The following is a 25,838-nucleotide window of genomic DNA, read 5'->3' on the forward strand; positions in this document are numbered from 1 at the left end:
AATTTATAGTCAATTAAATAGAACCCTGTGAAATACAATATGGTTATCACATGGTTAGAAAGTGGATCTAATTTTAGTAGTTATGTTTGACTTTATGAATTAAATCATCACATTTAAATGCCAAGAATATAAACTTGTATGCATAAAACAGGGGCAGTTGTATGTGCTCAATACATTTCAATTCCTCTCCCTTTTCTTACCCTTCTAAATTATCTTAATAAGCATTTTGAGAATAAATGCTGTTTTTAATCCAATAACTTTTAATTCAAACTAAAATGCTGAGTAATATAGAGGTTATAAGGGTATCATGTAAATCTGAACTTGATCTAAAGAAATTCTGGTTATTTTAGTAGTATGTTCTTGGGACATTTTGCGTTCTCTCTTTCTCTTAAATGACATGTATGGACATCCATTCCCACAAAGAGCTATCATGAATCTTAGATACTTTGTTTCATGGTAAAAAAATTATGGCTTACTTGTGATTTATAATGATGATCACAGGTGACATCTTCCCGCATCTTAAAATATCTTGATGAAAATTGTAAAATGAATAATCTAATTGGTGGCTTTAACATGTCACAGACACTGCTAAGTGTCTGAAATGATTCTTTCTCATTCTCAGCAAAACCCTGATAAATAGGTATGATCTAAATTTTATTGCTACTGTGACTTATTGAGAATAAATAATTTCCACATTCAGTAATCTTGAAGCCAAGACTCAAAACCAAGATTTAAAGGCCATTCTTTTTTTTGTATATACCTTAATTCCACCTAAATATACAGATAGCACAAGAGGAGGACACAAAAGTGGTTATCAATGGAAACAGGAACCAAAAATCAAATAAAGTTGATTTTATTCAGTCTGGAAATCAGTTATTTAGTTATGTGACCTAAGGGCACCTAAATTCCTTCAGTCTACTTTACATGTTTAAATGCAAGGTCTTTGGTTAGACTTAGCCCATTTGAATTTACAAGCATAAAAATAGAGAGTGCTGCTAGATTGTCTTAAGAAAGAAGACAAAATAAGGATTAACATATTTTATACCAGAGTGGAATGCTGTTTTCCCTGAGTGAGAAATGCTGGTATATGAACTATAACTTTAGCATGAGATGGCTACATGAGAATAATAGAGATGGTTCTAAGATTTGTAGTTCTTTCCATTATATGTAGTTGTAATTTTGGCTTTTTAGCTACAGATATACATTATTATTTAGTAAATACCAATAATTTACTTCTAGTTGAAAAATGGAAAAGGATGTAAGATTTGACTTATTTGTGTGTACATATAAATTTTAAATTTCCACATGAAAATATTCATGTACATCGATAAAGAATAAATGCAAGATCAAAAAATGTGCAGTGTTTATGGAAAAATGGTTGATGTATTAAAATATAAATAATTATTACCAAATAATTATGAGAAAAGACCAAAACTCAACAAAAAGAGAGCAATGGGTATAAAAAAACAGATTGGGGAAGAAAAAAATATGAAGCAAAGATGAAAGTAGAAAAGATATGCAACTTTCTCATCATTAAAGAAATAAATCAAAACAGGGAAGTATAATAGTACATTTATATCTCTTCACTAGGTAATGTTTAAAAGTATCACCTTAAAAGTTAGTTTTTCAGAACACTGCCTCTGTAGCTAGAATATCCCAGCATTTAGTATCTGAGCTGTATGATTCTGGGCAAATTGCTGAACATCCTTGCATTCAAAATTCAAAAATTCTGTATTGATAGTAAGAGAGTTATTGTATAGCTTTAATCTAGCAGTTCAGCACATCTGAACTTAGGACAGTGCTGGAAACATAGCAAGCATTTAACGAATGTGAACTAGTTATCACTAATAGCGTCAATAGTATTAATCATTATCAGTAAAAATTAATAGTAATAATGTATCATTATCTCTGCTTGCTATGTTTATGAAAAAACAGACAATCAAATTATTATTGGTGGTGCCAAAGCTTATTAAAATTTTATAATATTATAGTATGAAATGATTAAATGTACATATCCTTTTATCTTTGTTTCTAGCATAATACTGAGAACATATTTTCCCAGTAAATGATAGTGAAGTCAATGATTAGTGAGAGATACTGAGTTGCCTGAAGGGCATGAGAGATAAGAACACTTTACTCAGCAGATATCTTTTTCCTACCTCTATTTTTTTCACATCTCTCCTCTTTCCCACATTTTGTATGGCTCTGGTGTCAGCTCATTCATCAGTTCCTCTTTTACATTATCACATCAGTTCCTCTTTTACATTATCAGGAAAATGAACTTACCCTTTGAAAAGGACATGTTCATTCCACTGTCATCATAATTCTTCTCCTATTTCTATAGCCTCTACTAATCAAATGAAATCTTAAATATGCCTAATTATTATTATTATTTTTGCTTAAAAAAAACCCACTGACTTTTTTTTAAAAATGTTTTTTGTATGGTGATATAATGGGCCAACATTCATTCAAAGGAGTGAAATGACAACAAGGATTTTTGGAATCACTGAAAATATTTGACATTTATTTCAAGATTCCCAGGAAACAAATTGAACTCTGGTTACTTAATGTGATGCAACCCAGAGGCAGGGATGTGTATGAAATGATCTTGAGAGACCCTTCCCACTCATGGTAATAACATAATTCTCTGCAGTAGACATCACTCACCTTTTTTCCCTAGTGTCAAAAAGATGTCCACACCATTCTTTGTGCCATGTTTTGAAGGAAGTTTGGTCCAAAGACAGGATGAAAAATGCAATGACTTTTTGAGATTTCACCCCTTGTGAAATTCTTATTCAGCTACATTTTGCCCCTTGAGAATGAAATTAGCACAGAACTGGACTGCATCAAAAACATATAATATGAGAAAAGTCCATATGATGAGGAAAAAGTGTGTTATAGACGTCTTCAGTCACGAGGTGTTTTTGATTGACACTAGCTCTTTTCACCAAGTTCCTAACACAATGAGAAACTGATTTTATAGATATCAGCAACATTGGTCAAGTCATGGAGAGAGGGTTGTACCTTTAAATAAAGGGCTTACCATTCATACAATGCTGTGTACTCTTGGAGCCCTAGGGATTCCAGAGTCTCTCAAGTTTAATTGGTCATTGTGTCCAGAGTGGAAATATGTGAACTCTATTCCCAACTGTACTGGTAGCATAATACTGGCACATAGGTGGTTCACAAATTTTAAAAACTAGATTGAAAATAATAGTCATGAAACATGAGCCATGAAAAATAAGTTTGGAATTGTTTAATCAGGAAAGCATAAGGTTGAATGAACTTACAGAACCCATTCTTTTAAATGGTCTCAGGGTCAAATACTGAGTCCACTGACAGTATATATGGGAAAATAGTATTTCTATTGTTCATTGATTTTGTGATGAATGTGTTTGGACTAAACCTACTAGAGATCTGCAGGTTAAAACTATATCATACCAAGTCACAGCATATGTTAGCACATAAATTTAAGGTTAGCATGAAATCACTGGGGCAGAACTACAGCTGACTTTTGAACAACATGGGTTTGAACTGCAAGGTCGACTTATACACAGATATTTTTCAATAAATATATAAAAATATATGTATAGAACATCATGTGAAAGATTTGTGTTGAAGAGGATAACCTATCATGTAGGCATGAGTGATATTTAATATAAAAGTAATAATACATTAATTTTCTTATTGTTTATAACTTTGCTTTAAAAGAATTACATTACCATACAGTTTGCCTCTTTTTCTCTTTCATAATCAGAGAAACTATGTTTCAGCCTATCATCACAGGTAAGTAGTTTTTTAAAAAAAAGTAACCATGTTCCCAATACTGTATTATGAATACGACTGTAATAATGTATGCCATAAAAAAGAGCAATCTTGGGCCAGGGACCATTTCAGAAATAAGGAGAGTCTTCATTTTATCAACCTTGAGCTTTCTGAGCATGGAGAATGCAAACAACAACAAGTGCAACTCCACAAAGAAGTCAGAGGAAGAATATATGAGCTGCAAATTCAAACTTACATCAGTAGAAGCCAAAGAGGGACAGGGGGCTTCTGGTGAACCAGATATACCAGAAAAAGAAGACACTGATTCATCCTGTAGCTTCTATACTGCCACCTGTCAACCTGATTTATAGGCACATTGTGCCCACTTGATGCTAGCAATTAAAACTGAGCATCAAAGGCCTGAAACTAGATGGGTATAAACGACCCTGTGAATGTGCTTACCCTCGTCAAAAAAACATCCCCGCCAAAGCAGAGGAGGCCAGGATCCTATCACCATCGAGAAGTAAATTAGAGATGGACAAGGGGAAACTACCTCTGGAATGTTCTGATAAAAAGATATCTTCTGAAGAGGCTAGTCCTCCTGAGGAGGGAGCACCTGCCCTTGAAGGAGCTCCTGCTCTTGAGGGAGTTGTCTCAACTACTGCCCCTGAATGGGAAGCTGTGTTTGCCTCCAGGAGCAGAATGACAGTTGGGGCCGTGAAGATGGAGTCAGTGTAATCACTGTGGTGTCCAGTGGTAGGTGGTCCATGGGAGAAGTCTCCCTGCTAACACAGAGGGATGGGTTCATTTACAATTTCATGCCGGACAAGCTTGGGTACCTGAAAAACAAAGGAGGGTGTCTGCACTCTTCTTGCTACCTGCCAGCAATTTTTCACCCCCACACCTGGAGGACAATATGCTGTGCCCTGAGTGTGTACACAGGAATAAGGTATTAATGAAAAACCTGCAGTGAGATCACAATACCAGTTAAAGGGATACAGCTATGATTATAATTGATGACAGAGAAGTGACTACAATCACCTCCACACTGCCATTTGATGGCTGCACTCTGGGCTGCTCTACACTCTCCATGCTTCCTGCTTACAGGGTGCACAGCTTACAGAGCTGAGTGAAAAAAAGCCTGTGAACTGACGGGAAACAAAAGTGGAAGTGGCTATCTCTGCAAAGATTCCCAGCCCTGAGGGAGCAGAGGAGAAAGGAGATGGGGACATTTTAAAAATACTATTTCACTGAATGGAATTAATTTACTTGAAAGTGCCTCAAGTAAATTTCTACATTGGGCAAGATGGGGCTTACAGGCAAAAGTTGAAATTTGGTTATGTACACCTTAACCAAGTATTCAAACTTATCATCGCCAGGAATGGTACAAGCAGAAGTGTGTTTCCTGATGTGATACAATATATCACTGATAATATTCTTGCCCAAAAGAATCTATTCTCAAGGAAGCAATCAGTCCTGATTAAGTGAGCTTACCTTGTTTTGGGTAGCAGTTACTAAGATGCACCCATATGTAAATATTCACAGAGCTATGCACTTAAGATGTCTGTATTTTACTTATACGAGGGTGAGTCAAAAATTATCTGCATTCTGGATGTAGAATTTATAGAAGTTTTAATATAATCAGAGTGCAGATATTTTTTGACTCACCCTCGTATGTAAGTTATATATAATTTTTTTGAGTGTCCTGGATTGAGTGATAAATTAGAGTGCCTCTGGTAAAAAGGCAACTAGAGGCACTTCCTAGATGGTGCAGTAGTTAAGAATCCACCTGCCAATGCAGGGGACATGGGTTCGATCCCTGCTGCAGGAAGATCCCACATGCCATGGAGCAACTAAGCCCGTGAGCCACAACTATTGAGCCCATGTGTTGCAACTACTGAAGCCCACACGCCTAGAGCCCATGCTCTGCAACAAGAGAAGCCATGGCAATGAGGAGCCTGTGCACGACAATGAAGAGTAGCCCCCACTCACTGAAACCAAAAGAAAGCCCACGCACAGCAAAAAAAAAAAAAAGACCCAACACAGCCAATAAAACAAATTAATTAATTAATTAATTAAAAAAAGGCAACTAGAAAATTTTGAAATTAAATCTTTTATTTTAAAATAAAATAATTGTGTATGTGAAAAAAAATAAATGTGCCATAAATGTTTTATAATGATTCATTTACTAACGTATAGGCTGGGCTACTGTGAAGCAATTGTATCAATTATACTAGGCTAACATAAATCCATTATCTAGCTCCATTTTTGTTATCAATGCATGAGTCATTATACCTTTAAATAAATATGAATTTATTTTTAACATTATCTTTTTAATTTTTTATTTCTAGTAATATATATATCTACAGTGTTTTGTATCACATAAGATATTAATGTAGATACTGACAGACAGATGATTCACTTTGTAAACAGAGGATGTAAACTTATGGTATCGACACAGTACAGTACTGTAAATGTATTTTCTCTTCCTTATGATTTTCTTAAAAACATTTTCTTTTCTCTAGCTTCCTTTATTGTAAGAATACATTACATAATACATAAAATGTGTTAATAAACTGTTTATATTCTCAGTAAGGCTTCTGGTCAACAGTAGGCTAGTCATAGTTAAGTATGGGGAGTCAAAAGCCATGGATTTTTGAGTGAGTGAGGGGGTCAGCACTGCTAACCTCTGCATTTTTCAAGGGTCAGACAGGATGTGAGAATCTCTTTAAATGCTTCCATGGAAGCTTACTTGCTTTTATAGCATTCCCTAGTTAGTGGTTCTCAAAGTTGCTCCCTGGACCTGCTTCATCATCATCAACTAGGACTTTATTAGAAATGTCAATTCTTGGGCCTCACTCCAGACCTAGGGAATCATAAACTCTGGGTGTAGGGCCAGAAATCTACATTTTAACAAGCAGTTTGAGAACCTTAGCCCTAGGTTGATAATTGGCTGGCTAATTGGAGCATACTATTCTATTTTACAGGGCTTCCAGGATAGTCAAGGAAAGCCAGCAATGTTGACAATTATCTAAGTATCATTACCCTCATATCTTTCAAGGGCCAGATGTACCACATACCCCAATGCTTCTCCTTCTACCTGTTTAGTATGCCAAACCACAATAGGTAAGACTATTAGTAATAGTGATTTTAGAACATGTTGAGTTACCACTATTCCATTTACCCCATCAGTGGAGGGCTTGTCACAATTTGACTGGTGAATGATTTATTTTCTGAATACATTTCTAAGCTTCTGCTTTCAAAGACTGCTTCCAGGCCAATTCTATTTAGGTTGCCTAGAAAGCAGAGCTTGAGAATGGAAATTAGATTCAAACAACTGACTTGGGGAGTAATTTCAAGAATAATGAGCGAGGGACAGGAAAAGGGAGACAGATAAGAAAAAAGACAATATAAGGGTGTATTAGTCATGTTGTGTGCAATGGGAGATCAGTACTCCTGGGACCTCTTGGAAAACATATAAGATTTTTTCACATGAAGGGAGGTTTGCTGAAACACTTATCCACTTGCTACCATCCTCCCTTGTTTGAAGTGCATTTCGGGGCAGCACTTGTCTTTGTGCCAAGTGGGCTCCCACAGTATTAGACAAGGCCTTGGGGCAAAGCAGGAAGACACATACAGCATGCTTGAGCTAAGTCACTGTCAGGGTGTGTGAAATGAATCTGAGTTCACACAGAACTGTCCATGGAAGCTCTGCTAAAATCAGTGGTGGACTGTGGAGTTGAGATACACTTCACTAGAGGCATCTATTTTAGAAGGTGAGATGTAAATATTGTATCCCACATTTGCAGGCACAAGAATTGGGATGAACTGACTTTCCACAAAAATGTCTCTAGATACTGTTCTGAGAAGCAGAAAAGGTGAGCTAAAAGAAAAGCACAGAGAAAATTGATGTTTGTGAGAAGACAATCTCAACAGAAGTAGAGATGAAGAGAGTTCTTATAGTATTTTTCATAGTGAATATCAGCTAAACAGTAAATCTCTCCTCCTACCCAAGAATCTTTTGAGAATAGTTGATCCAGGACAGGGCAGGGGATACACCTCTTCCAATGATTTGTAATTAGAAAGGAGCTTAGAAGATAGATGCAGAAAATACAAATATATAGATACAAATATAGGTAGATATGTACATATAGGACATAGTTTTTAAAAAAGAAAGAAAAACCAGGGAAGGTAGAACCATCCAGCTTTATACAAAGAAAACAAACCAAAAGTTACTGAAAGTGGATAAAAGTCACAGGATGGAATAGGAGGCATCCTGATTTTGAAGATGAGAAAATCTACAAGACTCTGAGATTCTTTAAAACATCAACTTGTTTCTCCTAATAAACATTGAACTCAAATTCATAATCAAAGTGCTAACATTTCAACTCTAATTTGCAAAAGTTTACAGAAAATAAAGGAACAATGGCACAGTAAAGAGAATAGACTCAGAGAGTATACGTGGATTTTCTAAAATACATGTCATTGTAAAGAAAAACTCTAAGTAAAATAAAAATATGAGACATGAAAGAGCTTGTGCATCTTAATCTCCTTCAAAATATTTGTGCTTCTGAGTTCTTATAGACTAATATCCTGTAAGCATGAGAACTATTGATTGAGAGAACTTCAAATAAGTCTATTTCTAGTGTTTAGATAAAGTCAAATGTGATTCATGATAGGTGGGTAAGAGTAGGGTGGATAGATAGAAAACAATAGGACCAGAATATTCAGAAAGTATCTTCCAGCAAGCTGTATAAAAGCAAGAACATATACTGATGTAAAAAGCTGCATGATATCATCATGTTGTTGAAACTGCATTAGACTAAGATTAAGAATTCACCCCATGACTATATAATAGGTTGTAAATATCAGGTCATGTCAAAATTTTTCTTAGAATCTTGGCTTGAGTGGTCCATTTAACACAATGAATTATTTTTCTATGATTTTAAATGTTTCCAACGCTATTTCCAAGCATTTGATTTTCTCTAGTTCCCATTATATTTTAGGATTCTTTAAAATGATAAAAAATGTATAGCATAATTGTTGATAAAATATAGGAAGATGACTCAGGCATACTTTACCACCTGATAATTTTTTTTTGTGAGGATTAAATAAGCTAATCCACTTAGCCAATTGTCAGCTGCAGGATAAGAACTCAGTCAAGCATAGCAATGCTGCTGCTGCTTATTACCAATGTCAGTTTCATTTATGGATCTCTAAATAAAATTTCTTTCTATTCATTGATTATATGTACATTTTCTTAAATCTACGTTTGTGGAATGATTTGGTAAATAAGGGATAGATTATAAATAAAATGCTGGAAATAGCATCTGGAATTTGCCATCAGAATTTTGATAATTTAGTCCAGTTCTCTAGTGTTTGGTAAACTGGAAAATGTTTTGGAAAAGGAATATTTTTATTTAAGTGTTGGCATAAGTAAGACTTTATCAAACATATTGATTTGGATGAGAGAAAGAAGCCCAAGAGTTTACATTTCTTGGAAGGATATGCAGTTAAAGGAGTCACTGAAGGGCATAGATTTGTAAAATCTTTTTCAAATCATTAATGTTGATTATTTTCCTTCAGTGAGTCTTGTTGGGAGATTCTCTTGGCAAAAGCTTATTGCAAATGAAAATGCTTGGAAATGTAAAAAGTACTGTATAAAAGTTGAAGAGCTGACTGATTTTCATTATGCTACATAAGTAGGAAAACTGGTAGGGAACAGAGAGGCAGGAAATTAAAAGAATAAAGTACAGAATTTAAAAAAAATTAACAACAGAAAAAAGGGGAAAGAAGAAGGAAAAGGAACTATGGTGCCACTTTTCTTTAGTATGTTAAGAAAATATTGCCAGTGATTGAGTAGAAATAATATTTCCTCAAATCTTTTTTAATCTACTGGAAAAATAAATAGTAGATGGCACATGTTTCAAATTTGTTTTGTAAACTCAGGTTTAATGGGAAGAAAAAGATTTTAAAAGCAGATATGTCTGCACTGTAATATAAAGACAGATAAACTGGTGAGAAGTGGGTACAATTACCTTTCAATTCTTTGCAAAGAAGAAAATATAGACATATGACATTTCTTTTTTCTAAATGATATAATATACTCTCTGTAAAACTTTGCTCCTACATTTTGAGGTTTTGCACCTAGAACAATCAATTTAACAGTATCCTCATCAGGATCATGATAAGTAACAAACATTGAGCAGTTACTATGGGCCAGGAACTCTCTTCATATTTAGTCTTTTCAGCAAGCATGGGTAGGTTGTGTGATTCCCCACCTTCCCTCCTTTTTTCAAACAGATAATCTAAGGAAAGAACTAAGATAAGAACAGCAAGTTTAAATAACTTCCTTAGATCACATACCATAAAGTGGCCGAGAAAGAATTCAAGCTCAGAAATCAAGAGAGATAGTGGAAAAGTGGAATGAAGAAGAGAAAGGGAGGAGAAGGAGAGAGGAATGAAAACCGAAAGACTGGAGAAGTTAAGGGGAGAGGGAGAAACATGGGAGAAAGATATTCAGATAAATTGAGATACAATGACACAGAGAAATAAGAGAACAAAATAAATAGACAGAAAGAGAATATGATTAAACAGTAGTTTATATTAAAAAATCTATGCAATAAATGTGGTAAATGTATAATCTTTGAGAGCAAAGGTAAAATGATCTCATATTTAGCAAAGATAGTTTGACTAGTAGGTGTTCAGTATGTTTTTAAATAATATTTATAATGCAGAGTCCTAATCAGATACAAAATATGAAGAAGATGAGAAAGAGGAATAGAAAAATAGAGAAAATGAATGATGGGTATGAAAGGTTAAAATGGGTTACTAAATCTTGTATTACTTTTAAATATAAGAGGCAAAAATCTCACCCTTGAGTAGAAAGGAATCAAATAATTCATACTGACCCTCTCCTGTCTCTGTACTGGAACCATCACAGGACTTTGAGCAACTACTTTTGAACCATCCCCTGAAGAGACGATTGCTCCAGAAGCTATCTATGTTCACAATTTGCAATGACAGCCACAGCCTCCTTTCATCCTACTGGGCTTCTCTGACAAGCCGTATTTGGAGGAGATACTTTCTTGGGTAATTCCGATCTTTTATTGCTTCACTGTTACAGGCAATTTGGTCATAATTCTTGTCTCCTTGAAGGATCCAAAACTACATATCCCAATGTATTTCTTTCTTTCCAACCTTTCCCTGCTAGATCTCTGTTTCACCAGCAGCTGTGTTCCACAGATGTTGGTTAATTTCTGGGGTCCAGAGAAGACCATCAGCTACATTGGCTGTGCCATTCAGCTCTATGTCTTCTTGTGGCTTGGGACCACTGAATGTGTCCTTCTTGTGGTCATGGCTCTGGACCGCTATGTAGCGGTGTGTCACCCACTACAGTACACCACTTTCATGCACCCAAAACTTTGTCTGCAGCTGGCCATGCTTGCATGGGGGACTGGCCTCATTCAGTCTGTGATCCAGTCTCCTTCTACTCTCCAGTTACCCTTCTGTTCCCACCAGAGGGTGGATGACATTGTGTGTGAAGTCCCAGCCCTCATTCAGGTCTCCAGTGCAGACACCATCTACATTGAAATCCAGATACTCATAGCCAGTATCGTTCTCCTGGTGGTGCCCTTGGTCATTATCCTTTCCTCTTATGGTGCTATTGCTAAGGCTGTGCTGAGAATCAAGTCAACTGCAGGGAAGAAGAAAGCATTTGGCACCTGTACTTCTCATCTTCTTGTGGTCTCCCTCTTCTATGGCACTGTCACAGCTGTCTATCTTCAACCCAAGAGTCGCTATGCTCATGAACAGGGCAAGTTTCTCACCCTTTTCTACACAGTTGTAACCCCAACTCTTAACCCACTCATCTACAGTCTAAGGAACAAGGAGGTAAAGGGGGCACTAATAAGACTCGGGAGGAGGACCTGGCATATTCAGAATAACTAAAGATGTCAACATATGTAGGACTTCTGCTTAACCTGAGAAGAGAGGATAACCTCATCATAAAAATATTAAGATATACCCCCCAACCCTAAAGTAGTAGAGAAAGAGCTGCCTTTTGTTCAAGCTGATATTTCAGTTCCATTCATCAACCATTGATTAAGCCTTTTCTTCATGGTACTTATCTAGGCACAGTATGGTATAGAAATGAATATATTTCATAGTCATATTAAAGAGCACATAATATAGTTGAATTGGGGCAACAAAAGAAACACAAATGTACAAAATAAAAGACTAAGTAATATGTTCATACCTTTCCACTTATTTTTCCTTCGTTCTCTCTATTTTCCTCCAAACCCAACCACTATTTTCATCCAAACGTTAGTCCCAACAAGGCTCCTAACATTTTCAGAGACTTTTTAAGAAATACTCATGTAATCTAATTGATGGCTCTTGATTCTGAGTTAGTCTTGCCTCCTTGACTCAGTATGTCCTTTGCTGATGTGTAATATGCCTAGAAATCCCCAGTGCAACAGTGTTTGCCAAGCAGAAGTTCACACTTATTGCTCCCTGGTGTTGCTGCTCTACAATCCTGTGTCCAAATTTCTTAGTTTGAGCCCCAATATTCTGAGCCTCCAATTATAGGAATAGACTTCTTTTTTTTCCCCTTCATTCTGAGTCTCTGTCATAATGAAATGGCTTTATTTTTATCAGATCCAATTCCTATTCATCCATCTTATAGATATTTATTGATTTTTTATTGGGCATCTATTTTGTACCAGATCCTGGGTATGTAATGGTAGATAAGACGCAAAAAATCATCAACATCATGGAGCTTATTGTCAAATGGTGCATCGAGATATTAACCAAAATATTTTTAATTTATCATTTTAATGGAGAGAGACTTGTTCTTCAGCTCCTGCCTAGGGCTGATTACTATGCCACATGCCATTTGACTTTTGAATGTCATCCACCAAAGATTTATTTATTGATGCTTTTTAGCTACTGCTTATCAGTGTTTACTACTCCAGTTTATTTCACTGAAATTATGGATATAAATGGTTGACTCTCCTGTATGATTGTCTAATCAACTGGGCCTCCCATCTGCTGATGCCTATTTCATGTGTAGGTGGAATTAGTATGACAACCTATTCCATCCCATTTTCCTGTGCTGATGAGCTGTATTACTTGTTTCTGATTTGGAGATTTCATATCAAAAATTTTTTAAACTTGAATTCTTATTTGCAAACTTAGAAAAATATTGGGTTACTCCAACCAACATTAAACTGGTCAGAAATATTAACAGCAAAATTACTTTGAGGTTGTAACTTAATTTCTCACTGTCAATAACAGAACAATGGTTATATAATCATTTTGTTATCCATCCACTCAATTCAAGGATTAAAGGGAGTAATCGAGAATAAGTCTAAAAGGACAGAGGTTGTTTTGTGACATTTTACTTTAAGATTGTAGAGCTGGAGCAGCTCTAGGGAATGATGAAATTTATGATGTGGACATAGTAATGAGTATCTGAGGTTGAAAGGTGTAACTACTTTGAAGATAGAAACAGGGATGCTGGCATATTCAAAAGTTCATCTTACTTTTGACATAGACTGCAATGATAACAGGGCCTTTAGTATAGAGGAAAACTGTGCATCTAATTCCAAAATGTAAATGCATAAGAGGGAGAGAGGCTATGATACCAGTAGACGATATCAGCACAAAGGGAACACAGTTTCTCAAACTTTAGAATTCATAAGATTCACTTGGCGTACTTGTTAAAAATTAAAGTACTTGTATTTAATACTCAGAATTTCTGATTTAAAACATATGATTGTGCCCTGGGATGAGCATTTTAAATAGCATCATAGGTGAATCTGATACAGGCTGTCTAGGACCATATCATGGGAAATTCCAGTCTAAATAGTTGCTCAGTCAAATTGACACAAACTTCAAATGAACCCATGTATTTTAAAAATAGAAGTGAAGGGAAGAATGATCTAGAAGTAGAATAAAACCAATAGCTCAAATCCCACATTCTCAAGTATTGAGGATGGGATTATTTTTTCATAAGGGAGTTGTGGTTGAAACAGAGTCTTCAAGAGGTGGTTTCTGGAGTTTCCCTGGTGGCACAGTGGTTAAGAATCCTCCTGCCAATGCAGGGGACATGGGTTCGATCCCTGAGCCAGGAAGATTCCCACATGCCATGGAACAACTAAACCCGTGCACCACAACTACTGAGCCTGTGCTCTAGAGTGCACAGGCCACAACTATTGAGCCCAAGTGCCGCAACTACTGAAGCCAAGAGAAGCCACTGCAATGAGAAGCCCTCACACCTCAATGAAAGGTAGCCCCCACTCTCCCCAACTATAGAAAGCCTGCATGCAGCAATGAAGACCCAATGCAGCCAATAAATAAAAAATAAAATAAGTAAATAAATTAAAAAAAGAGATGGTTTCAATTCCGTTAATGCTGGGAGGTATAGAAAATGTTAAGTAAATCATTTGAGGATAGAGATGAATTATTAATTATGGAACAGGAGATCCCAATGGTACATTGGAAGGTTTGGGAAGGGATAAGGGCAGGTATGTGGGAAAGGAAAGGGATTTCACTTTGGGAATAACACCATGGAAAAATATAGATGACCGAAATACATTTACATTTTGGGATATGGCTGAAGAAACTGTAGTGAGAGGCACTGTGGACTTGGCTATGTACCTACTTATTTGTTGACATCAATTTTTTTCACCTGAATCACAAATTTTTATGAAATGTGTACTGAGAGCCAGCACTGTTATTAAGTCATAAACAAGTCAGAAAATATTAACTTCTTCATAGATATTCTACATAATAGTCAAGATTTCCTTGGATAAGTGACTAATTCAGGAAAGGCTGACTATATTACGGATTCAGGCATTCTGTCCTTTGAAATTTCTAGAATGGGGTGCAGCCAGTACCTGAATTATAGCATCATTTTCTGGCGCATGTGTTGTAGATGACAGCAGATTGAGCCTTCTGATGGTTGCCATGATAAATTTTGAGTATATATTGGCCTGTAACCCACCTGAGGTCATGAACATAGGATTATGTATTTGCTGCAGGGCAGGAATACACGTTTTTGTGAAGTTCAGCTGTGAGAGGCTGTTGTCAGGTAAAAGAAAGTCTCAAAATCTGTTATGGGTACTAATTACCACTAGTCTGAAATGCATCATCAGTGGTGTGTATTATGTGTGTGCCTGTGTGTGTTTGCACGTCTGCCTTTTTTGTCTGTAGCCATGGAAATGCAAATATATATGGAAAAAGCACTTAAAAATGTGGCTATTATAAAAGTTATGACTATTTTCAGATGGACAGTAGGAGAATTCAAAAAGAGCAGCATTTGAAAGAGCAATAAGAACAATAACAGCAAAAGTTACTACTGATCAGAGAAGTATTTATGAGCATAGAATCCACAGCTTTCTAACAATTGGGCTTAAATTTACCTTTTGGATTTCTACTCTCTTACCAAGATAGCTTATACTTTAACAATGATATAATCATTCCACAAATACACTAAAGTGCATATTCCATCTGCCTCTGAATGTTATTGGATCTTTGTATCTGTTAATATATTGTTCATACTTAAAGCAAGATTCAACTGTTAAAAACTCTCCCATGCTCTTATTTCTCCCCCAATAAAATGTATTATGCCCTCCTCAGTGTATTTTATTCTTTTATCAATGTGCTGCCTAGATACTTTCATCAAAATTCACATGCTTCTGTGACACTAGCACTTGAGAATAGAGGCATTTTACTCATACTGTGTGGCCAGTGCCAAAATGTTTCAACCTATCAATAGACCTATTGAACTATAAGGAAAATCCTTAAAGAATGGAAGATTACTTCATTGAATAGGAATGATGAATGAAGATTTTTGTTTTACTTTTTAACTATTTTTAAAATTGAAGTATAGTTAATTTACAATGCCGTGTTAGTTTCAGGTATACAGCCTAGTGATTCAAATATATATATATACACACACACACATACACACATATGTTTTTTAGGTTCTTTTCCATTATAATTATTACAAGATATTGAATATAGTTCCCTGTGCTGTATAGCAAGTCCCTGTTTATCTATTTTACATATAGTAGTGTGTATATGTTAATCTCAAACTCCTATTTTCTCTCTTCCCCCATCCCCTTTGGTAACCAAAAGTTTGTTTTCTATGTCTATGAGTATATTTCTATTTTGTAAATAAGTTCATTTGTATCATTTTTTAAGATTTCACATTAAAGTAATGTCATATGATATTTGTCTTTGTCTGACTTACTTCACTTAGTATGATAATCTCCAGGCCCATCCACATTGCTGCAAATGGAATCACTTCATTCTTTTTTTTATGGCTGAGTAATAACAACTGTGTGTGTGTGTGTGTGTGTGTGTGTACCACAGCTTCTTCATTCATCTGTTGAACATTTAGGTTGCTTCCATGTCTTGGCTATTGTAAATAATGCTGCTGTGAACATTGGGGTGCACATATCTTTTCAAATTTGAGTTTTCTCCAGGAACATGCCCAGATTATATGGTAGCTCAATTTTTAGTTTTTTAAGGAACACTTCATACTGATTTCCATAGTGGCTGCACCAATTTACTTTCCCAGTGTAGGAGGGCTCCTTTTGCTCCTCATTCTCTCTGACATTATTTGTAGACTTTTAAATGATGGCCATTCTGACTGGTATGCCGTGATACCTCATTGTAATTTTGATTTGCATTCCTCTAATAATTGGTGATGTTGAGCTTCTTTTCATGTGCCTGTTGGCCATTAGCTAGTGATTTTGAAAGACATTTTTAGTTTGGAATCAACTTTTGGTGATACAGGACACAGACACCAAAATATAAGCAAACATTTTAGGTATTATTTTCACTTTCAGGTAATGACGGCTACTAAATATGTTCACAATGATTTAAAGATTACAGGGGACAAATTTCTTTATTGGAAATGCTTTGCGAGTAGAATTAGTGTCCTATTGTTTCTCAGAACCTTTTTCTTTTCCAATCAGCCTCTTCATGGCCCCCTTGAACTCCTGATTTCTTAGTGTATAGATCAGTGGGTTCAAGCTGGGAGTAACAATGGAATAAAAGATACTGAGAAGTTTACCCTCATCCTGATTTGGACTGTTTCCTGGCTGGATGTACATGTAGATAACAGTCTCATAGAAGATGGATACCACAATGAGATGGGATGAACAGGTCCCAAATGCTTTTTGTCTCCCTGTTGCAGACTTGATCTTGAGCACAGCCACAGCAATGAAACCATATGAAACCAGAATGAGAAGAAGAGGAACAAGAACTATAATCAGGCACATGGCAAATGTGGTTACCTCCATGGCTGTGGTGTCCACACATGCAACTTTGACCATTGCAGATATTTCACAGAAATAGTGATCCAGATGGTGGTGTCCACATCAAGGAAGACTCATAACATAGGGAGAAAGTATCATGCAATTGATGATACCAATTAGCCAGGTCATGGCCACCAGGCCTTGACAGAGTTGGGGATTCATTATGGTCATATAGTGTAGAAGCTTGCAGATAGCATTGAATCTGTCATAAGACATCACAGCCAGAAGCATGCATTCAACTGTGTATAGTCACATCAATGAAAAGTTGAAAGGCACAGCCACCAAAAGAGATTTTTTTGCCTTTACCCCAAACGTTGACCAACATCTGTGGGACTATATTTGTGGTGTAACAGAGATCCACGATGGACAAATTTCTAAGGAAGAAGTACACAGTAGTTTGGAGATATTCATCTAGTAATGGAAGCAGGATGATGGCAATATTTCCTATCAAGGCAAAGGTGTAGAAGAAAAAGACAACCCCAGAGATCATCATCTCCAGCTGAGGCTGCCCAGGGAATCCAAGGAGCATAAATCCACCAAAGTAGCTATCATTGACCATTTTCCTATTTTCTTAATATTAGCTGTGAAAATAAAATATCGTACTGGAAGACATAGTGAGTATAATTTTATACAATATTACTGGTATATATTGCTAAGAAAAACATTGCGCAATAAAAAGTTGGTATTTTATATCTCATAATTATTCTATTTTTTCCTATTTATCCAATTAGTTATAACATTTATTTCAAGGGTAATTTGTCTATAGTGTCCCTATCCTCAATTTCTTTGTATACTTCTATATCAAGGCAAAAAACTGCAAAAGTCTCAGCGGAAAATCCTGAGAAAAATGGTTGAATGAAACCAGACGGACTTCCCGTTATAAATCATGATGCTGGAAAGTGTGTTAGGAATATGTAATAAATTATTGCCTCCTTCATCCAAGGGTTCACAGAAAATTAAGGTTTCATAACTTTTATGCCTTTTTTTCTAATACTCAAGCTGCAAAGTTTCAATACTTCTATCCATTTTCACCCTGCTATATAAATCTCCTGATCTTATATTTTAAAATGCAAACTCTTTCAACTAAAAACTTGTATTTTCAAATGTTATTTGCCTTTTCCCACCCCTCCCTGGAACCAGCATTCTCCTTCTTTCATTGCAGATACCAGTTTTTTCATCCATACTTTTGACTTCATCTTCTATCATTCCCTATGGAGTACTTCTTTTAAAATGTGTCCACTTCTTAATTTTATTCCCAATCTCTAATATTCATTTGCGTCCTTTCGTTCATTTTACAAAAGCTCCAGTTCTATTACTCATGCACTTAAGATGTTAAAACACTTCAGCAAAGGGAACTGTGTTATTTTTGTGTTTATATCCCTAGTGACTTTTCTCAGGATTAGAACAGAAAAAAAAATCTGTAAACATTCTATTTTTGTTCAAAGAAACTTTGATGACCACACATGGACCTTTCTTTTCATATCCAAAAAAAAAAACTACTGTCTTTTTTCAAATGCAGTCCAAATACTCTACTAAATAAAGTTCTCTCAAGCACACAAATGAATTCCTAGTCTCTAAACCAGTGGTCTCTCCTAATTATTTTTCTGCTTGAATTCTCTGTGACAGGTTAATACTCATATCTTCTATATTAGTGCTGTCCTCTGCCTTCACAAATAGTTTTTTTCAGTTTTTCACTAGCATTTCCCCCACTGCAACTTCCACTCCTTTCCTCCTTTCTCCCTGCATCTGTATTCAGAGTTCTATAATGGGATCCCCTTTCTCCCATATTTGCTCTATCTGTATTGCTTCACTTACTTATTTTACACACATAACTAAGAATTCTATTTTTTCTGGTCCATTTATCTTTTGTAGCTTCAAATATACACTTTTAGCTAATTTGTGAGCATTTCCACTGGGTTTTACTCCCATATCGATCATTTATGCAATATTGAATTCATTATATTTTATCACTTAAAACAAATGTTAACTCTTTCACAGACTTAAAAACTTTTTATTCCTGTAGCTGTCTCAAGGTATCTCCTAGGTTCTTAACAAACGTTTGTTAAAATGAATTTATGAATTTTGGGGGTAGAAATTAAAAACACAAATACTCATTTTCATGTGAAATAAACTTAGGGTTTAATGTATGTCTCAAACTTAGAAGGAAAGAAAATTGATATAAAAGCCAGAAGCTTTTTTGCAAATTTCTTTAAATTGGAGAATCTTGTAAAATATTTTAAAGACAACATAATGTCTTTCCCCACTTACCCTAATTAAGCTTAGTGAGCTTTTCTGTGGTGGTGATTTAACCAAGGATTTTCTGGAGAAAAAAAAATCTAACTTTTCTAAAGTAGGAAGTGTTTCTTTCTCTCTTTATCTAAATAAGACTGAATATGTAATTCTTCATTACTTAAGCATTATACCATTCTTCTCACTTGCTGTTGGGATCCTACACGATTGTGGCAGGAGGCAGTCCCTGCCTGTCATCTTTTGCAGTTCATGTACTCATTCAAAAAGAATCTTCTTATTAATATGTTTCAAGAAAAAGAAATCTTCAGTGTGAAACATAGCAAGTAGTTTTCTCTGAACAGCAATGATAAAATTTGTTGAGACTGGCAAGACTGTGGGGACACTGGGTTACTCATTAGCAATTCATGTGTATTGAAAATTATCCAAGGAATAAGATTATTAAAAAAAATCTCCGAGGAGAAGTTCCCATAGTTAACCAACTCCTTTTCAACTTTGTGTGGGAATTAAAATCATCATACTTATTATAAATAATATTAATACAAGATCAAATAAGTAACTACAACAGTTTTACAAGGCAAATACATTTCTATATGTGGTTTCATTAATGAAATACTTTTATTGATGGCATTATTACTCCACTTTATGTGGAAGAACATTGCTTGTCTAGAAGTTATAGATTATAACAGGTAACAGAGATGATGAACAATACGGACAAGACACACAAACCTACATATAATAATTATGTTTTATCTTTTCTATTACCTCAAATTTGTATAAGAAGGACATGTCTAAAAACTGAAAAAGACCACCATTTTGGAGTTACTTAACTTCAATGAAGTATTAGTTAATCAGGTAAAATTATCAGCCATCTATGAAAGAAATCCTATGATATGTAGCAGAGAAAATGTATCATGATAAAGTTGTGTTTATTCCAGAAAAGCAGGAGAAGGCTTAATATTTGAAATCAGGTAATATGACTCACCACACTAATTGAATAAAATCAGAAAAAAATTCATATGATCATCTTTATAGATGAAGATAATACATAATAAAATTATCATCTTACAAAAATCTATAATTTTGGATGAGTAAGTGTTTTATTCACAATTTAAATTATAATTCACATTTAATTGCATGAAGAAACAAGGATCTTATAGTGAGATAATTCAGGATTACTAAAAATCTATTTTTTTATAAAAATTCCTTTTAACACAAACGCAGCAAATCATTAAATTCAGTTGAAATATTAAATGCTTTCCTCTTGGGTCAGTGAATGGGAAAAAGATAATCACTTCTAATTATTATTCTACTGGACTATTCTACTGGAGAACCTGACCAATGCAATAAGAAAATAAAACTATAAAAAAAGTATTAGAAAGGAAGAAATAATTTGTCATTACTTGCAGATAGCATGATAAAATATCTTAAAAGATCTAAAGGATCTATGATAAATTATTAGAATTAATAAATTTGCTTAGCAAAGACATTTGATATGAGGTGAAAGTAATCTTTGAATGTAAGGAACATAAGGCATACACAGCTGATAAAGAGTAGCAACATAAAACCTATCACATTGATAAGAAGACAGCCCTCAGAATGGGAGAAAATATTTGCCAATGAAGTAACTGACAAAGGATTAATCTCCAAAATATACAAGCAGCTCATGCAGCTTCATACCAAAAAAGCAAATAACCCAATCCACAAATGAGTGGAAGACCTAAATAGACATTTCTCCAAAGAAGACATGCAGATGGCTAACAAACACATGAAAAGATGCTCAACATCACTCATCATTAGAGAAATGCAAGTCAAAGCTACGAGGTATCACCTCACTCCGGTCAGAATGGCCATCATCAAAAAATCTAGAAACAATAAATGTTGGAGAGGGTGTGGAGAAAAGGGAACCCTCCTGCACTGTTGGTGGGAATGTAAGTTGGTAGAGCCACTATGGAAAACAGTATGGAGGTGCCTTAAAAAACTAAAAATAGAGCTACCATATGACCCAGCAATCCCACTACTGGGCATATACCCTGAGAAAATCATAATCCAAAAAGAAACATGTACCACAATGTTCATGGCAGCACTATTTACAATAACCAGGACATGGAAGCAACCTAAATGCCCATCAACAGATGAATGGATAAAGAAGATGTGGCGTATATATACAATGGAATATTACTCAGCCATAAAAAGGAATGAAATAAGTTATTTGTAATGAGGTGGATGGACCTAGAGTCTGTCATGCAGAGCTAAGTGAGCCAGAAAGAGAAAGACAATACCATATGCTAACTCATATACATGGTATCTAAAAAAATGGTACTGATGAACCCAGTGATAGGGCAAGAATAAAGATGCAGTTGTAGAGAATGGACTTGAGGACATGGGGTTGGGGACGAAGGGGAAGCTGGGATGAAGTGAGAGAGTAGTATTGACATATATACACTACCAAATGTAAAACAGATAGCTAGTGGGAAACTGCTGCATAACACAGGGAGATCAACTTGATGATGGGTGATGACTTGGAGGGATGGGATAGGGAGGGTGGGAGGGAGTCGTGGGAGGGAGGGGATATGGGAATATATGTATAAATACAGCTGATTCACTTTGTTATACAGCAAAAACTGGCACCACAGCATAAAGCAAATATATTCCAATAAATAACTTTAAAATGTGAAAAAAACCTATCACATTTTTTATACAGTAATAGCGAAATAATGAAAACTCTCCCTTTGATATTAAGAACAAGACAAGCATGCTCACAAATGCTCTTTTTTCATCAATCACAGATCTAACTCTACAGTAATTTAAGTAAAAGAAATGGAAGTTATGAAAGTTGAAAAGGAAAAAAATAAAATAATGTTTACTGATAACATTGTGTATATGTAGATAACCTAAAATACTCTACGGATAAATTCTTAGAATTAGTAAGTATATTTGGTAAAACCTAAATACAGTGTCAATAAGTGAAGTTTATTTTATTTTGCCAGTAGTTAAAATAAAAATTAACATTTAAAGGTGCAACTTATGATAGAATTAAAAAAATGCATGAAATATTTAGGAATAAAACTATAAAAAGAGCTTTGGAACATATATATTAACATTAATACATATATAATTATGTTATTCAGACTATAATTTTTATGAACAGAAAGTACTGAAATGCTTATATATGGATGAATCTTTTTTTTTAAAGCTCTTTATTGGAATATAATTGCTTTACACTCTTGTACCAGTTTTTGAGGTACACCAAAGTGAATCAGCTATATTTATACATATATCCCCATATCCCTTTCCTCTCGTGACTCCCTCCCACTGTCCCTATCCCACCCCTCTAAGTCATCACCTATGTGGGTGAATCTTAAAAATATGATGTTATTTGAAAGAAGTCAGGCACAAGAAAACCCAATTATACAAAATTTTTAAAGCATTAAAATTATAGCATTGTTTAAAGATGCATACTTAGGTAAACCACACATAAAGCAAAGGAAGAAACGGAGGTCTGCATATGCATGATGATGATTACCGCTAGGCGGGGGGGGGGGGGGCGGGGGGGTGAGGGTTATAGTCAGAAAGGGACACCTCGGGCATCTCTCAGTGGATTTTTCTAAAACTTGATCCAGCCTTTACATCAAAGTTTATTGCACAACAGTTTTTTAAGCTGTACATTCATGTTCTTTCAGTCTGAAAAATTTCCTTCTATACTTTTAGTAACTTCCTGCCTTCTGCGTTTTATTCCTCTTCTCTCTTTTGTATTGTTGAAGATTTATTCTTTGGATGTTGGAATTCCTGGAAAACGTGGCATTCTTCACAGTCCTAAACGTACTAAATATATATTTCAAGATGCTCGATGTCTCCTTCCTCAAGAGATTTAGAAAAAAACTTCTGAAAGCAGTGCCATTAGCTGGGAAATTGATGAAAAGTGACTGCAGAACTTAAATAGTTACTCTTAATGTCTCAGAATTCATGATGCTTCAAAACAGCTATTGAACCAGTTTTACTTTAGCTATCCCAATGGGAATGTATAGACTTCAGAAATCTATTAAATTCATTTCCCATGCTCACGACTACTAAGACAACAAAATAAAATATTCTTAATTGTTCACTGTATTTAAACCTTAACCTCTCTCTCTCTCTCAAGGGAGAGGGTGGTATGAGAAGTAGAATAAATTGTTCTAGCTTTTTTTTTTTTAAAACAAAACCTCTTTGGTATGAGTAGAATTGTATGACTGTGTACTTACCATGGTATGATTAGAGATGCAGCAAGAAAATGTGATATTGGATAGTGGATGAGAAATAAAAAGGAAGTGATCCAAGAAATCTTAACTTTCTCCCTAAATATGGAAAGAATTATAATTTAATCAAAATGATGGAGAAATTATTTTTAACACTTTCAAGAAAGACAAAGAGAAGGGGAGATTTCAGTGGTCATTAAAAATCACCTTTCCATGTGCCAGTTTTTCCCAAGCACCCAGAGCAGGAATTTCTGTTTTTCTCTAAACAAGGCATCCATGCTGGCCCCCAAAATAAGTGATGTCCATGCTGGCCCCCAAAATAAGTGGTAAAGATTTGGAAAACCAGTGGCAAAGATAAAAGCATTAGTATCTTAAAGATGGTTACTGGCATGTGACATAAAATGTCTTTCTCCTTGTGATCACAAGAATTGGGTTCTTTTTGAGTAATTATATGGGCAGAGGAAAATATCAGAGGAAAGAAATTTTTGATGTAGTCAATTAACACTGTATCACAGTTAAGGTGATTGATAACTAGAACTCGGTCTTCTTGGTTAACAGTGGTTTTATTGTTGTCAGTAAAGTACTACTTTTAGGCCCTTAAAATCATGAGAATATTTAGTTAGCATCATCAAAGGAAAATATTACAATTAATTGAGGAATGTCAGTAAAATTTGAACATATATAATCTAAAAGAATCAGTGCATAATGTAAGTTAATTTGTGTGTTGGAATCTCAGTTTGAAACATTTAAAATATGGATTTTTGTATATGTATCATGTGTTAGTCGTTCAATAAATGCATTGGATTTGATGATAATTTTTATTGTATGTTTCCTGAGTATTTCCCTCAGGTGATGACCAGAAAATAATTTTCTACATTTAAAGGTTGTAAAGGACATATTTCCATATTGGAAATTTCCGGGAGGAAGGATCAGTCTACTATTGTTTCCACAGAACTTTTTGTTTTCCCAATAAGCCTCTTCATAGCCCCCTTGAATTCCTTATTCCTTAGTGTATAGATCAGTGGGTTCATGCCAGGAATAACAATGGAATAAAAGATACTGAGAAGTTTACCCTCATCTTGAGATGGACTTTTTCCTGGCTGTATGTACATGTAGATAACAGTCCCGTAGAAGATGGATACCACAATGAGATGGGATGAACAGGTCCCAAATGCTTTTTGTCTCCCTGTTGCAGACTTGATCTTGAGCACAGCCACAGCAATGAAACCATAAGAAACCAGAATGAGAAGAAGCGGTGTGAGGAAAATTAAAAAACACAATGCAAATAAGGTTTCTTCCATGGCTGTGGTATCCACACATGCAATTTTGACCATTGCAGATATTTCACAGAAATAGTGATCCAGGTGGTGGTTTCCACATCGAGGAAGACTCATAGCATAGGGAGAAAGTATCATACAATTGATGATACCAATTAGCCAGGTCATGGCCACCAGGCCTCGACAGAGTTGGGGATTCATTATGGTCATATAGTGTAGAGGCTTGCAGACAGCACTGAACCTGTCATAAGGCATCACAGCCAGAAGCATGCATTCGCCTGTGCATAATGTCACATCAATGAAAAGTTGAAAGGCACATGGCTGTCAAAAGAGATTTTTTTGTCTTTACCCCAAACATTAACCAACATCTGCAGGACTATATTTGTGGTATAAGAGAGGTCCAAAATGGACAGACTTCTAAGGAAGAAGTACATGGGAGTTTGAAGATGGTCATCCAGGAAAGACAGCAGGATAATGGCCATATTTCCCAGGAGGGCAATGGTGTAGAAGAAAAATACAACCCAAGAAATAGTCATCTCCAGCTGAGGCTGTCCTGTGAATCCAAAGAATATAAATCCACCAACGTAGCTGTTGTTGATCATTCTTTTTCTTTTTTTCTTAATAGCAATTTTGAAGGTAGAGTAATCAACATAATAGGAATCATATGAGTATATTCAGAAACTTCACTACCAGATTCCAATCATGAATTACATAATGACATGGATAACAGTTTTATTGTCAAACGTAAATGTGATTTTTACAAAGGTAAAGATAATATAAAATTTAAGGAATGATAGCAAAAGTGATAGATTGTTGAATATCAAATGAAATGTCCAAATGTGGATTATATGGGAAAGATTGATTGATAAAACCTAGAAACTACATCAATTACTAGAGCGTATAGAAGAGAACTTTGTTCAATTTAAATATTTATATGATCTTACAGACAAAGTTGGCCTTAATTTCTAAAGCCAATATGTATT

The 25,838-nt window shown here is 35.2% G+C and overlaps 4 pseudogenes; 2 read left to right on the forward strand and 2 right to left on the reverse strand.

Annotated features, from left to right (window-relative positions):
- The first annotated feature begins 3,941 nt into the window (after positions 1-3,941).
- LOC130832097 (developmental pluripotency-associated protein 4-like) lies at positions 3,942-4,738 on the forward strand (annotated as a pseudogene).
- Positions 4,739-10,768: 6,030 nt separating this feature from the next.
- On the forward strand, positions 10,769-11,715 carry LOC130830833 (olfactory receptor 2H2-like; annotated as a pseudogene).
- Positions 11,716-16,718: 5,003 nt separating this feature from the next.
- Positions 16,719-17,655, reverse strand: LOC130831597 (olfactory receptor 2W1-like; annotated as a pseudogene).
- A 6,860-nt stretch (positions 17,656-24,515) lies between these two features.
- LOC130830795 (olfactory receptor 2W1-like) lies at positions 24,516-25,457 on the reverse strand (annotated as a pseudogene).
- Between the last annotated feature and the right edge of the window lie 381 nt (positions 25,458-25,838).

The sequence above is a fragment of the Hippopotamus amphibius genome, chromosome 11 (genome assembly GCF_030028045.1).
Source record: "Hippopotamus amphibius kiboko isolate mHipAmp2 chromosome 11, mHipAmp2.hap2, whole genome shotgun sequence".
Classification (NCBI taxonomy): Eukaryota; Metazoa; Chordata; class Mammalia; order Artiodactyla; family Hippopotamidae; genus Hippopotamus; species Hippopotamus amphibius.